This window comes from Oncorhynchus mykiss, chromosome 10 (genome assembly GCF_013265735.2).
Source record: "Oncorhynchus mykiss isolate Arlee chromosome 10, USDA_OmykA_1.1, whole genome shotgun sequence".
In the NCBI taxonomy this organism is placed as follows: Eukaryota; Metazoa; Chordata; class Actinopteri; order Salmoniformes; family Salmonidae; genus Oncorhynchus; species Oncorhynchus mykiss.
This window is the reverse complement of record NC_048574.1, coordinates 57,148,388-57,163,673: the sequence shown is the minus strand read 5'-3', so window position 1 is coordinate 57,163,673 and position 15,286 is coordinate 57,148,388. Positions and strand designations below refer to the sequence as shown.

The window sequence follows — 15,286 nt, the reverse complement described above, 5'->3', positions numbered from 1 at the left end:
ACGGTGTTGCTCCTGCGGCTAATTAATCCCCTTTACCCTGAGGGCTGATCTGGGGCTGTGCTGTGGGATCGGCCTCACTGACACCGACTTGGATTCAATGGCTTTAGAGGCAGATGGGCAAGAGACTGAGGCCCGTCTTGAGGCGGGACACTGGCTGCATGTCTTGATGTGGGACACCGACCTGGCTGCATGACCAACATTGGTCATGACTTTATTAGAGGCAGGCGAGATGCAAAAAAAGGCATAGAACCCACCTTCATGACTGACATTGGTTGTAGCATTATGCCAATTATTAGCCACAACAGGCTTTCATATCTGTAGTTTTGTGAGAAACTGATAATGACAAGAGATATAGAGCCATAGGGCCCATATTTGTCTACTCCAAAAATGAAAATAAAAGGTGTTTTTCATACCTTTCTGCATTTATTTCTCACACTCCCTGTGGCCAGCAACCAAACACTTCATTCCACCTCTCCCTTTTAGCTTTTCTCGCTCTCCTTTGGTGGGCTTAGACAGTAACACAAGCTGGTACAAACAAGCTGGGAACTGACACGCGCAGCTGTCGCATGTAGCCCTCCCCTCTCCTCCCCCCCCCCCCCCCCCCCCCCCCCCCCCTCATATCCAGCACCAGGCCTACATTTTCAGGAAGAAATTACTCTCTTCTTACCCATCTGTCTCTGCGTCGTCTCATGAACATGGGCCATTTTTAAACAGCCCTACTTTTTGGTGGAGGCCCCTGGTTTCACACTTTACCCCCATTCCATGGTTTACACGTCCTGTTTGGGCATCTGACCACCTGCATACACACACACATAATAATTGTTTGACTATTGGGTGACTCGTTCAAAGCCAGGGGATCAAACTCTCCTATGTTTCTAAATGGAGTTTAAACAGTCACCCAGGCCGTTCGTCTATAGTTGAACATGTTCTAACTTTTAGCCTGAACTTGGGCTACTTTTCATCCCAATTTGCCTACTATGCTAGCTCTTAGACATAGGCTTTCGTTTGGGGGTATAAATTGACCAAATCATGTGGGTCAGAGTCAGTAAACACAACACAGTATGTAGATGTTTTGCTAATGGTCTACTTGCATTTCATTTCAATGAGATGATAGAAAGAAGAGCCCTGCCCAGTGTCGCTAAATAAAACCTGTGGTCATGTGACAAGTGAATGGGCAGACCAGGGCCTGACAACAACTTGGCAATGCTAAGCAAAGACAAATCCAACACAACACAAAGACTCAATATCAATGCTTTTGTTAGCTGAACTTCTGCATATAGTATAGCATAAATGTGATCGGAAGAGTCAAGCGCCTACTATACAAATACGAAGAGCGAGACAAGAATGTATATAAACATGGCATCAATATCAACATCTCTACACCTAAGAATAGTTGCACATGTGCACACGCGCACACAGCACCGAACCCGTGGGCTAAAGATGCCTAATTGATTACCCGTGGTGGACAAATGGGACTGAATAGGACATGACACATTAATCAAGGTCAAATGAAGCAAAGCCCTGACTCAGCAGCACTCTCAAAGGCCTGACCACCTTGTCCTTGAGCATCGTCCAGATGTTGGCTTACAGAGCACGCCACTGCCTGGCACAAATGACAACGAAAACGAGCCCTGAGAAAGCTGAAGTGGAAATGTATTAAATATTCACATTTAGGCTTAATCAGGATTAGGCTACAAGTCAACACTGAGGAAATTAGTGTTATGATGCAGGCCTATAGCCTAGGCCCTAATTGTGTTTGTGCTTGCCCACCAAGCGCCCTCTTTGCTACAATTCCATCACATAAACGACATTCCAACATGTCAAATAAGTTTAGACTAGTACTTCCTGAAATACATTTGACATTTTAGTAATTTAGGGTTAAGTGCCTAGCTCAGGGGCACATCAGATTTTTCAACCTAGTCGGCTTTCGGTTACTGGCCCAACGCTCTTAACCGCTAGGCTACCTGCCGCCCTGACAAGACAGACCTATGACAAGAGACTGTCTCAGAACAGAAGTCACATCCTGAGGCACCATGGCACAATACTATTGCAAGTTCATTGGTCAATACTACCCAGCGCTAAGCCAAGCCAGGGGATGTGCGTGTGTCCGACTGCTATAAAAGGCCTATGAGATGACTGCCTCACATCTGTGGCTGCTTAACCGTTAAGTAAGCTCGGTTGCATCAAAAAAGGGAATCGTAAATCTGTGTGATGACAGAGGTGCATCATGTGTACGATGACAGATAGGATGCTAAATGGTAACACTGTTACTAAGCCGGTGCCCAACTTCCTTGTTTACGGCTGGAGAATGGAGTTACCCAACAAAAGTAAAGGATGTTGTGTCTGTTGTTTCTACACTCTTGAATTGGGTACAGTCAAGATTAGGGATGAGAATGAGTAATGTCAAGTTCAATTTTTAACCAGAGATTTTTTATTATACTGTAAAACTATTAAGTGGAATGTGCTTCATGGCTGCCAGAACAAGCAAGTGAAAAGACAATGTTAACTTCCGTTGACTCTAGTGTTCCATTTGTACATTAGCGGGGCACAACAAAAAAATAAACCAAGCCAAGCATCACACAGTTATTCGCCCTAAATTCCCTTTCCCCTTGTGTCTCATTCACTCAAATGCGTTCCGACTCCTTCCTCCACATGTGTGCTGAGTGCACACACAAGCTCCCATTAGGCTTACAGAAATGCCTATAAAAATGTATCTAACTGAATGGATACACAAGCTACACTCCTTGCCAAATCACGACAGTTCTATCACAGAATTCAAAATGGACTGGTTGATTGAAGAAGGAAAAAAAAAATGTGTTCCAACAACGAGCTGCAGTTTTGGAATAATTGCGTCCAGTCTATTTTCAGCTTAGGCTACTTTGCAAACTGCTAGTGACATTTTTTAATTGGTTAACCTAGGCTATAACCCCCGTAAACATAGACCGGTTCCACACTATAAATACACAAAAACATCAGTTTGATAAATTCAAAGAGCGTATTGTCATCAGAATCCTTAGATATAGGCCTGATCAACAAACAGACGTTGTGGCAGTGATTCATCTCCATGCAATAATGGTATTTTTTATTGATTTTACATTTATTTAACTAGGCTGACGGCCTAGGAACAGTGACGGATTAGGAACATAATAAAATGGAACATTTGCCGGTGCGAAGTGATGTGCATCTCGTGTCTGGAACAGTTATTCTCAGTGATAATTTGAAACGGGGCTTCATTTGGCGAGGAGAGAGAGAAGGGAAAAAAATTCAGGGTCACAAACCAAAATCGGTCTTATTTTCGACGTACAGACAGACGTTCAGTTGAGTTTATTCTACCTGTTCTTTGGAATTTTCAAAATGGATGAACAATTCCACATTGAACACTGCATTGCGGGGCGGCAGGGTAGCCTAGTGGTTAGAGCGTTGGACTAGTAACCGAAAGTAACCGAGCTGACAAGGTACAAATCTGTCGTTCTGTGACCCTGAATTGTTTTTTTCTCTCTACTCGCCAAATGAAGCCCCGTTTCAAATTATCACTGAGAATAACTGTTCCAGACACGAGATGCACATCACTTCGCACCGGCAAATGTTCCATTTTATTATGTTATATTACATCATGGTTTGGGTGAGTCTTGACTGTGATAAGGGGCTCATTAAATAAACAAAACAAGGCTATGCCATTGCACAGCCATAGGCTTCTATGCAAGCGCCACTGCTGAGGTTACTGCCTTTGAAGATTGTGTTCCACGATATAATATTACAGTTTCAAAAAAGGTATCTTAAAATGGCACTTTCTTTTTATTGGCTGAATATAGATCAGTTTATTAGGCACACCACCCCTTTCACGAAAATGGATCACCCCTACAGACAGTGAGTCACGTGGGGGTGGCTTGCTATATAAAGCAGGCAGACAGGCATCCCAGTTACTGTTCGACTGAACATTAGAATGGGAAAAACGAGTGACCTAAGCGACTTTGAGCGTGGTATGATAGTCAGTGCCAGACACACTGGATCCAGTCTGTCACAAACGGCCGCCCTCCTGGGCTTTTCACGCACGACAGTCTACTATTTACCGAGAATGCTGTGACAAACAAAAAACATCCAGTCAGCGGTAGTCCTGCTGAAAACAGCTTGTTGAGGAGAGACGGCGAAGGAGAATGGCAAGAATCGTGCAAGCAGACATGCGGGCCGCAAACAGGAAAATAAAGGCGCAAACAGGAAAATAAAGGTGCAGTACAACAGTGGTGTGCAAAGCGGCACCTCGGAATGCACAAATCGGCGATCCTTGTCCCGGATTGGCTATTGCAGCAGACGACCCCGCCGGATCCCACTCCTATCAGCTAAAAACAAGAAGAGGCAGCTCCAGCGGGCACGTGATCACTGGTCAATTGAAGAGTGGAAAGACATTGCCTGGAACATGATAGCGTGTTCAGTTAACTTGAGTGGCCTGCGGAGTCCCCACACCTCAACCCAATAAAGCGTCATTGGGATGAGATGGACCAGGCTGTTGGCAGCATGAATTTCCCGTCGTCCAATCTGCCATCGCGTCAGCATGGACCAACAACCCTGTGGAACATTTCCGACACTTCGTAGAATGGCCCGAAGAACTCAGGCTGTTCTGAAGGCAAAGGGGGGTCCGATCCAGTACTAGCTGGGTGTACCTAATAAATTGTCAGCATACTGCACTAACTCTGATAAGTAGAGTTCGACCGATTATGATTTTTCAACGCCGATATCGATTAATGGGGGACCAAAAAAGCCGATACCGATTAATCAGCCAATTTTTTTTATTTACTTGTAATAATGACAATTACAACAATACTGAATTAACACTTATCTTAACTTAATATAATACATCAATAAAATCAATTTAGCCTCAAATAAATAATGAAACATGTTCAATTTGGTTTAAATAATGCAAAAACAAAAAGTGTTGGAGAAGAAAGTAATATGTGCCAATATGCAATATGTGCCATGTAAAAAAGCTAACGTTTAAGTTCCTTGCTCAGAACATGAGAACATATGAAAGTTGGTGGTTCCTTTAAACATGAGACTTCAATATTCCAAGGTAAGAGGTTTTAGGTTGTGGTTATAGTATTTATAGGACTATTTCTCTCTATACCATTTGTATTTCATATACCTTTGACTATTGGATGTTCTTATAGGCACTATAGTACTGCCAGTGTAACAGTATAGCTTCCGTCCCCCTCCTCGCCCCTACCTGGGCTCGAACCAGGAACACATCGACAACAGCCACACTCGAAGCATCGTTACCCATCGCACCACAAAAGCCACGGCCCTTGTAGCGCAAAGGGAATAACGATATTAGCGCACACCCAGCTAACTAGCTAGCCATTTCACATTGGTTACACCAGCCATTAGGCTGATAGGTTTGAAGTCATAAACAGCGCTGTGCTTGCGAAGAGCTGCTGGCAAAACGCAAGGAAGTGCTGTTTGAATGAATGATTACGGGCCTGCTGCTGCTCAGTCAGACTGCTCTATCAAATCAGACTGAATTATAACATAATAACAAACAGAAATACGAGCCTTTGGTCATTAACATGGTCGAATCCGGAAACTATCATTTCGAAACAAAACGTTTATTTCAGTGAAATACGGAACCGTTCGGTATTTTATCTAACGGGTGGCATCCCTAAGTCTAAATATTCTTGTTACATTGCACAACCTTCAATGTTATGTCATAATTACGTAAAATTCTGGCAAATTAGTTTGCAATGAGCCAGGCAGCCCAAAATGTTGCATATACCCTGACTCTGCGTGCAATGAACGCAAGAGAAATGACACAATTTCACCTGGTTAATATTGCCTGCTAAACTGAATTAGTAGTTATAACTAGTGATTATGATTGATTGTTTTTTATAAGATAAGTTTAATGCTAGCTAGCAATTTACCTTGGCTTCTACTGCATTCGCGTAACAGGCAGGCTACTCGTGGAGTGCAATGGTTAGAGCGTTGGACGAGTTAACTGAGCTGACAAGGTGAAAATCTGTCATTCTGCCCCTGAACAAGGCAGTTAACCCACCGTTCCTAGGCCGTCATTGAAAATAAGAATGTGTTCTTAACTGACTTGCCTAGTTAAATAAAAGGTATAAAAAAAAATGTTATGAAAACTTGAAAAATCGTCCCTAATTAAATCGGCCATTCCGATTAATCGGTCGACCTCTACAGAGTCTTGTCTGACTCAAAAAAAATAATGGTGCAACTAATAAATCTAATATTATTTCTCCCACGTTGGATACGGTCGCTGTCCTCGGTTCTGAAACAATCTTCAGTGCACCGTGGAATTGACACCTTTCCCTATGTGGCCATGTGCATAATGGCAAAGTTAACCAGCATATTGGGATTGAGAACAACGCGGCAGCAGCAGAGACAAGGATACAGCCCTTGCCTTAGCCTAATTGTCTAAGAAAATTGAGGGAAGAAACCCCAATTTAATTAGGTATATAATCATCCATATATATCTACAGAAATAAGACAGATCTTGCTTCTGTTTCCTGTTTGAGTGTTTGTTTAATAGCCTACTGATTCCGTGAGCACCAAGCCTCATGCAACAGCAAAATATTGGGCAAAGCAATTTTGCTGTTTTTAATATTTGCTATGCTGTAATAAAGGCTTTACTTTTTTTTTTGTTAGAACAGACTGGTATTACTTATAACTTATTTAGTGTTGTTTACACTATTCCAAACAGGCAGAAAAATCATATTGTAATATAACAGCACCTGTTTGTCACACATAAGCACACAGCTCTTGTTCCCTTTTTCTTGAGCTCCTTCTTATTGTTATTATTACAACTATTATCATCATCATCATCAGTCATGTTGTCATCATTAGTAGGCTTTGTATCGTAGGCTTGTATAACCACCATTGAGCTGTAGGCCTAAGAGCACATCCTGTTTAGTCTTAATACCGTAACTTACTTACTTGTATTTCAATATATAGGCTACAGTATCATTCATTCATTCATTCGTTCGTTCATGCCGTCACACAGAATACGAAACATTCATGATTTGAAATGCAATCAACCATTTTCGTTTTTCAAATTAAATAACAAAGGGTGCTTTGAATAATTAGCCTAAACAATAAATAAACCGCAATTCACAAACGCATGCAACTGTTCTTAGTCTGCTGTAATAAAATGCTTTATATATTTTTTCCCTGTTAGAACAGACTCAAGTTTATTTTTCACGTCTTCCACATTCATTTTGCTGTCAACCTTATTTGTGTTCGGAGTTTGTTATAACCAATTTATTGATGTGATTATGACAGGCAATAGGTCAGGCCTATTTGTTACAAGCATGCGATGCTTACATGTTTCACGTAAAGAGAGGGTTGAGGGAATAGGGGATAGGGGAATAGGGGATGTTTTAAGTAAAGAAATTAGGGACTTCGTTAACAGAACTTCTCAATCAGAAACTAAACGGCTGACATGATGTTGCAGCTTCAACACAGACAGCGCAATAAACGCTTGCTGTGCTGAGGTGCCTTTTGCCTGCAGTAGGGAGGAGAGCGAGAAAACATGCGCCTCTCACACAGGTACTCTGTCATTTTTGTTAACACAGTGTCACCGTTGGGCTCTTTGAGTCATTTGTGTCTTAACTATTTAAATCAAACGGTGTGCTAAAAGTATCAAACAAGCTCAGTGCAAATGTAGTTGAATTCATTCAAACACAAAGGGTGTGTGTCTATATATGGAGAAAAAATAAATAAATAAAAAAAATTTAAAAAAAATTGGTTTAAACATTTTGACCAATCGATCGGTGGAAAGAATAGGACGACTCCTGGTCGACTGTTGGGGACAGCCCAATCCTACCGTTTCTGTACAACACTGGGGTATGCGGTATTACCGGAAGTGCACACAAGTGGCACCATTCAAAATAAATAAATATATATATATATATATATACAAATAAATAAAACGGGCCTCCCGACTGGCGCAGCTTTCTAAGGCACTGCATCGCCGTGCTTGAGGTGTCACTACAGACTCAGGTTCAATCTTAGGCTGTGTCGCAGCTGGCCGCGACCCCTCCATGTCATTGCCAAAGATACTGGCCTTTTGGCAAGAAAATTGTGCTGTCTGGTTTGCTTAATACAAGGAATTTGAAATTATTATCCTTTTACTTTTGATACTTAAGTACATTTAAAACCAAATACTTTTAGACTTACTCAAGTAGTATTTTACTGGGTGACTTTCACTTACGAGTCATTTTCTATTAAAGGTGTCTTTACTTTTACAATTGAGTACTTTTTCCACCACTGGACAGGAGTAAGGTATACTAATATATATATATAAATAAAATGTTGGCAATTTAATTACATTTACTTTAGGGAAAACCTAGCTTTGCCTTCTAATGTGGCATAAACACAACCAGTCATGACGTTTTCATCTGATTGTCAAACAATCAATCATTCGTTCACTCACAAAATCATTTCAGCATCCAAACCCCAACAGTTCACTGTGCACTCGCTATCTAATGCATGGAAAGAGACAAGTCATAAAACACCTACGTGCAATGACATTCTGCGATTGTCATTAGGCCTACACTTGTAGCCTGAATTGATGCATCATCCGTCCACTGTTGTCCATGCGTGCCTCGGTCTCGGCCACTCATCTCCGCCTTGACAAAACTGTAAGTGTTCTCCTCAAACCACAACGCAATTTGGAGCGTATACTCCCCAGTTTCCAGTTCATTTGCACGTTTCATGCGGCTGACATGCAGTAATATTACATAGTGGTGTAACAGTTCTTTAGGCATGTTGCATTCATTTTCATAGGCTCACGTTTTACCGGTACGGCGTACCCCCACTATTTATTTACCGGACCACCTTACTTGCACCCCTGCGCCTAACAGCAGAATTGTGTCGTTTTGGGATTAGCTAGCGCAGCATGAAGCCTGTCATCTACTGTACCACTCCATTGATTGACAGGTTTGGTAAATGGGGTATGCATTTGGGTGGCGTCACCTTCCTAATGGCTTTAGAGTCCTTGGTCGTGTTCATTGGGCGCAAACAGAAGGAAACGGGAATGAAACAGGAGTTGTCCAATGAGAAACACAAATGAAGTTTCCGTTGCAAAATGTGTTCAAACCTTTGTCCATTCTGTGCCCTAATGAACATGACACCTTAGATGTAATATTTGTAATAAGTGGAGGGCTCCTTGAGAGAAAGTATGCATTTCACCCTCCAGGGGTGGCCGTTCTTTCTATTGTTCCTTCGTCCCTCAGCAGCCAAGATGTAGAAAAGGCTAACTGACATCCTTGGACATTGTGCACAATAAAAAGTCCCTGATTACTTCTTAATAGCGGGGGGGGGGGGGGGGGGGGGGGGGGGGGGGGGGGGCACTGCGAAACTCTTGGTACACTTGGGTTTACAGTTAAACTGTATGCCTAAGGACAAGGTATGGAAATTGCTGCGAGGGACTGAATCACAGAGAATACAGAGTTAAGACTTTACGTCATCAGCTATTCAACTATCTGTGTGCACATGGCATGACATATGCTGAGCATCTTGAGTAAGAAGCCAGTGAGGTCTATAGCGGGTTTATAGCATCATATAGCCATAACAGTTTTATGTGGACCCCAGGAAGAGAGCAGGTGCTGTATGTGCAGTAGCTAATGGCGAGCCTCGAACTTAACGGCAGTCTGTTCTGGGCAGGTAAGGGTTAATGCTTTACCTAAACCCTTTCTTCCCATCCACGGATGACACCAACCCTGTAATGATACGCAATTATGTGCAACTACTTAGCCTACGTCAATAGGGAAGAAAATGATTTCGCGATTGGTTATAGTGCTGTCTGGTGGTACTGGTTTGTTTATATAACGTTAGCACTACTATGCACATGCATGGCCAAAGCACAAAGCCAGCCAACAGCACTTCGAATAGGAGCAAGTCTAGAACATTCTATCGTGTGTGCAAACATAGTAACTTCACTTTCACGTTTTGCTGAACCAAGAGCCAATGCGTTTTTAAAAGTGAAACTACATAGAAAATGCACAAAAATGCACAATTCACAGTCTGATATGCAAACGATTGAACAAGCAGTTTATCCCGAGCAACTGATTTCCACAGCACGAGCTAGGCCTAACGAGTATTACACTTGCTTATCAACAGCGTCGATTGTATCGACTCATACAATATTGACAATCGTTTTACTATGTTATTATGAAAACATGATCCAATATTAGCCAACGAGAGGTAGGCTAAAGCCCAGCTGATGATAATGGGCCTAAATGCATTTTGCTTGTCCATCGTCAGCTGAAAAAGGTAGCGCGGAGGGGGGGCGTATTTGCAAAAATCGATGAAACAATGGTTCAGGTTGAATCCCTATAATTTATACATCAGACAAAACAAGTAAACTAGCTCGATTTTCACAACGATATCCCAACTGCAACCACGCCTACTATACATACAAACCTGTATACAGACACGTTTGATGCTGCAAAGCAACACAAATATTAGGACACTTACCAATCAATACCGTCCTCGATATCTGCTCGTCTCTTCTTCACCAATACCAATGAGATAAATATCTGGCCAATAATTTTTTTTTTTTTTAAACTGCACGTCAGATACCTAGTTACAGTCACGTTAGCTACACAACTGTCTTATCTACACGGGATAGGCTACAGCCCATGCAAAGCGTCTTCATTCAACTCGCGATGTTGGTGGTCGACTATGGTCTGCTCGATATTGGCTTGCTGGCTAGCGATGTAGCAATATTTATCAACACTGTAACAGACACAAAAAAAACTGAGAAGCGGACATAACGATAAATGAAACCGATTAAAATCGCAACTACTGCTCCTCGGACGACTATCTAAATTGATTCCCAGGTGTACACTATTCTCGTGGTCAATTTTGAACAGTTCTCCAAGCACGTAGTGCTCGTAGTCCCTCCTCCTAGCCCGTTTAACAGAGACAGAGTCGTGTACAGGGTATACGCGGGGATGGCTGTGGTCTGGAAGGAAGGAGGGAGGCAGAAGAATTGATGCATTGCTCACGTCGTTTGCTGTGTGTATTCCTAGCTGGCATAAAATATGGGGGAACTCCACATCAAATCAAATGTTATTGGTCACGTACACATATTTAGCATATGTTATCGCAGGTGCAGCAAAATCTTGCTTATGTTTCTAGCTTCAACAGTGCAGTAATACCTAACAATACACACAAACCCAAACAATTTAAATAATGAAATGACGAAATACCAGATTGAACAATGTCAGAGTCCGGAATATATACACACTCGTTCGAAAGTTGGGGTCTGCAGATCATTCCATACATGGGGCGTATCTCTGTCCAGTGTCTGTGTTCCTTCAACAATCTTAATATTTTCTATTTATTGGCCAGTCTGAGATATGGCTTTTTCTTTGCAACTCTTCCTAGAAGGCCAGCATCCCGGAGTCACCTCTTCACTGTTGACGTTACGACTGGTGTTTTGTGGGTACTATTTAATGAAGCTGCCAGTTGAGGACTTGTGAGGCATCTGTTTCTCAAACTAGACACTCTAATGTACTTGGCCTCTTGCTCAGTTGTGCACTGGGGCCTCCCACTCCTCTTTCTATTCTGGTTAGGGCCAGTTTGCGCTGTTCTGTGAAGGGAATAGTACACAGCGTTGTACGAGATCTTCAGTTTCTTGGCAATTTCTCTCATGGAATAGCCTTAATTTCTCAGAACAAGAATAAACTGATGAGTTTCAGAAGAATGTTATTTGTTTCTGTCCATTTTGAGCCTGTAATTGAACCCACAAATGCTGATGCTCCAGATACTCAACTAGTCAAAGATGGCCAGTTTTATTGCTTCTTTAATCAGAACAGTTTTCAGCTGTGCTAACATAATTGCAAAAGGTTTTCTAATGATCAATTAGCTTTTTAAATGATAAACTTGGATTAGCTAACAGAACTTGCCTTTGGAACACAGGAGTGATGGTTGCTGATAATGGGCCTTCGTACGCCTATGTACATTTGAAGTCAGAAGTTTATATACACTTTGGTTGGAGTCATTAAAACTTGTTTTTCAACCACTCCACAAATTTCTTGTTAACAAACTATAGTTTTGGCAATTTGTTTGGTACATTTACTTTGTGCATGACACAGATAATTTCTCCAACAATTGTTTACAGACAGATTATTTCACTTATCACAATTCCAGTGGGTCAGAAGTTTACATACACTAAGTTGACTGTGCCTTTAAACAGCTTGGAAAATGATGTCATGGCTTTAGATGCTTCTGTCAATTGGAGGTGTACCTGTGGATGTATTTCAAGGCCTACCTTCAAACTCAGTGCCTCTTTGCTTGACATCATGGGAAAATCTAAAGAAATCAGCCAAGACCTCAGAAAAAAAATTGTAGACCTCCACAAGTATGGTCATTCCTTGGGAGCAATTTCCAAATGCCTGAAGGTACCACGTTCATCTGTACAAACAATAGTACGCAAGTATAAACACCATGGGACCACGCAGCCGTCATACCGCTCAAGAAGGAGATGCGTTCTGTCTCCTCAATCCCAGAACAACAGCAAAGGACCTAGTGAAGATGCTGGAGGAAACAGGTACAAAAGTATCTATATCCACAGTAAAACGAGTCCTATATCGACATAACCTGAAAGATCACTCAGCAAGGAAGAAGCAACTGCTCCAAAACTGCCATAAAAAAAGCCAGACTACGGTTTGAAACTCCACATGGGTACGAAGATCACACTTTTTGGAGAAATGTCCTCTGGTCTGATGAAACAAATATTTAACTGTTTGGCCATAATGACCATTATGTTTGGAGGAAAAAGGGGGAGGCTTGCAAACCGAAGAACACCATGCCAACCGTGAAGCATGGGGTGGCAGCATCATGTTTTGGGGGTGCTTTGCTGCAGGAGGGACTGGTGCACTTCACAAAATAAATGGCATCATGAGGAAGGAAAATGATGTGGATATATTGAAGAAACATCTCAAGACATCAGTCAGGAAGTTAAAACTTGGTCGCAAATGGGTCTTCCAAATGGACAATGACCCCATGCATACTTCCAAAGTTGTGGCAAAATTCTTAAGGACAACAAAGTCAAGGTATTGGAGTGGCCATCACAAAGCTCTGACCTCAATCCTATAGAAAACCTTGTGGGCAGAACTGAAAAAGCGTGTGTGAGCAAGGAGGCCTACAAACCTGACTCAGTTACACCAGCTCTGTCAGGAGGAATGGGCCCAAATTCCCCCAGCTTATTGTGGGAAGCTTGTAGAAGGCTACCCGAAACGTTTGACCCAAGTTAAACAATTTAAAGGAAGTGCTACCAAATACTAATTGAGTGTATGTAAATTTCTGACCCACTTGGAATGTGATGAAAGAAATAAAAGCTGAAATAAATCATTCTCTCTACTATTATTCTGACATTTCACATTCTTAAAATAAAGTGGTGATCCTAACTGACTTAAGACAGGGAATTTTTACTAGGATTAAATGTCAGGAATTCTGAAAAAACTGAGTTTAAATGTATTTGGCTAAGGTGTATGTAAACTTCCGACTTCAACTGTAGAAATTCAATTTTTTTAAAATATCGTTGACTTTTTCCAATTTTTTTACATTACAGCCTTATTCTAAAATGTATTAAATTATACTTTTTCCTCATCAATCTACACACAATACCCCATAATGGCAAAAAAACAGGTTTAGAGATTTTTGCAAAAGTATTAAAACAAACAAAAACTTAAATAGCTTATTTATATAAGTTTTCAGACCCTTTGCTATGAGACTCGAAATTGAGCTCAGGTGCATCCTGTTTCCATGGATCATCCTTGAGATGTTTCTATAACTTGATTGGAATCCACCTGTGGTAAATTCAATGAATTGGACATGATTTGGAAAGGCACACACCTGTCTATAAAAGGTCCCACAGTTGACAGTGCATGTCAGAGCAAAAACAAAGCCATGACGTCGAAGGAATTGTCCGTTGAGCTCCGAGACAGGATGGTGTCCAGGCACAGATCTGGGGAAGGGTACCAAAAATGTATGCAGCATTGAAGGTCCCCAAGAACACAGTGGCCTCCATCATTCTTACATGGTAGAAGTTTGGAACCACCAAGATTCCTCATAGAACTTGTCGCTCGGCCAAACTGAGCAATCGGGGGAGAAGGGCGTTGGTCAGGGAGGTGACCAAGAACCCGATGGTCAGTCTGACAGAGCTCCGGAGCTCCTCTGTGGAGATGTGGACAACCATCTCTGCAGCACTCCACCAATCGGGCTTTTATGGTAGAGTGGTCAGACGGAAGCCACTCCTCAGTAAAAAGCCACATGACAGCCCGCTTGGAGTTTGCCAAAAGCCGCTGAAGGAACTCTCAGATCATGAGAAACAAGATTCTCTGCTCTGATGAAACCAAGATTGAACTCTTTGGCCTGAATGCCAACCGTCAGGTCTGGAGGAAAACTTGCACCATCGTGGGGATGTTTTTCAGTGGTAGGGACTGGAAGACTAGTCAGGATCGAGAGAAAAATGAACGGAGCAAAGTACAGAGAGATCCTTGATCCTGATCACTCTGGAGCAGGTTCTCAGACTGGGACGAAATTTCACCTTCCAACAGGACAACAACCCTAAGCACACAGCCAAGACAATGCAGGGGTGGATTCGTCATCAAGTTTCTTAATGTCCTTGAGTGACCCAGCCAGAGCCGGGACTTGAACCCGATCGAACATCTCTGGAGAAACCTGAAAATAGCTGTGCAGTGACAGAGCTTGAGAGGATCTGCAGAGAAGAATGGAAGAAACATCCTAAATACAGGTGTGCCAAACTTGTAGCGTCGTACTCAAGAAGACTTGAGGTTCTAATTGATGCTAAAGGTGCTTCAACAAAGTACTAAGTAAAGTATTTATTTTAAATAAATTTGCACAAATTTCTAAAAACCTGTTTTTGCTTTATCATTATAGGGTATTGCATTTAGATTGCTGAGGAAGTAAAACAAATTAATCCTATTTTAAATGAAGGCTGTAATGTAACAAAATGTGGAAAAAGTCAAAGGGAATACTGAATACTTTCCAAATGCACTGTATGTGTGGGTGTGTGTATGTATGTATGTATGTATATATTAATATAATGGTGTGTGTAGACAGTATGGACAGTATATGAATAGAAAAGGTGTGTACAGTAGTATATTTACAGGATGATCCTTGACTAGAATACAGTATAAACATATGAAGTGGGTAAAACAGTATGTAAACATTATTAAAGTGACCAGTGTTCAATGACTATGTACATAGGGCAGCAGTCTCTAAGGTGCTGTGTAGAGTACAGGGTGAT

The 15,286-nt window shown here is 41.8% G+C and overlaps 1 protein-coding gene across 4 annotated transcripts in view; it reads right to left on the bottom strand.

Moving 5' to 3' along the window:
- LOC110534333 (RING finger protein 24) overlaps positions 1-15,286 on the bottom strand; it is a 64,102-nt gene that overhangs the window by 43,147 nt on the left and 5,669 nt on the right. Inside the window, exons 1-2 of one of the 4 annotated variants that reach the window (XM_036933413.1) lie at positions 10,483-10,972; positions 668-796 (exon numbers count right to left, since the gene is read on the bottom strand). The exons of 2 other annotated variants lie outside the window; for them this stretch is intronic. The gene's annotated coding sequence lies outside the window, so the exon portion shown is untranslated. Of the gene's footprint in view, positions 1-667; positions 797-10,482; positions 10,973-15,286 lie in introns of those variants that run through there. One more of the 4 variants, XM_036933412.1, reaches the window with a different exon arrangement.